Source organism: Mandrillus leucophaeus, unplaced genomic scaffold (genome assembly GCF_000951045.1).
Source record: "Mandrillus leucophaeus isolate KB7577 unplaced genomic scaffold, Mleu.le_1.0 Scaffold46, whole genome shotgun sequence".
Lineage (NCBI taxonomy): Eukaryota > Metazoa > Chordata > Mammalia > Primates > Cercopithecidae > Mandrillus > Mandrillus leucophaeus.
The window spans coordinates 1,839,250-1,840,006 of NW_012104920.1; the positions used below are offsets into that span (position 1 = coordinate 1,839,250).

General features: G+C 46.9%; 1 protein-coding gene across 2 annotated transcripts in view; it reads left to right on the forward strand.

Moving 5' to 3' along the window:
- ASGR2 (asialoglycoprotein receptor 2) overlaps positions 1–757 on the forward strand; it is a 15,431-nt gene that overhangs the window by 7,308 nt on the left and 7,366 nt on the right. The window lies entirely within an intron of this gene.

The following is a 757-nucleotide window of genomic DNA, read 5'->3' on the forward strand; positions in this document are numbered from 1 at the left end:
TGTATATGTGTGTGTGTTGTGTGTATGTGTGTGGTATGGTGTATGTATGTGTATGCATGTGATGTGTGGTTGTCTCTTGGTGTGTTTGTGTGTGTGATGGATCTGTGTGTGGTGTGGTGTGGTGTATGTGTGTGTTTGTGTGTGTATATGTGTGTGTGATGGGTCTGTGTGTTGTATCTAGTGTGTGTGTGGCATGTGTCTATGTGGGGGTGTGTGCATATGTATGTGTGGTGGGTGTATGTGTTGGTATGATGTGTCTGTGTGCCTGTGGTGTAGTGTGGTGTGTGGTGTGGTATATATGTGTATGTGTGTATGTGGTCTGGGTGGCATGTCTGTGGGTGTGTGTGTGTGTGTGTGTGATGGGTGTGTGTGTGTGGTCTGTGTGGTATACGTGTCTGTGGTATGTGGGTGTGTTTGTGTGTGGTATGGTGTGTGGTGTGGTCTATGTGTCTGGTGTGTGTGTGTGTATGTGGTCTGTGTGGTATACATGTCTGGTGTATGTGTGTGGTGTGGTGTGTGTGTGATGTGTGTAGTGTGGTCTATGTGTTGTGTGTGTGTTGTGTGTGGTGTGGTCTATGCGTGGTGTACATGTCTGTGGTGTGTGTTTGTGTGGTATGGTGTGTGGTGTGGTCTATGTGTGGTATACATCTGTGGTGTATGTGTGGTATGGTGTGTGGTGTGGTCTGTCTGTGGTATGTGTATGGTGTGGTCTATATGTGGTATACATGTCTGTGGTGTGTGTATATGGTATGGTGTG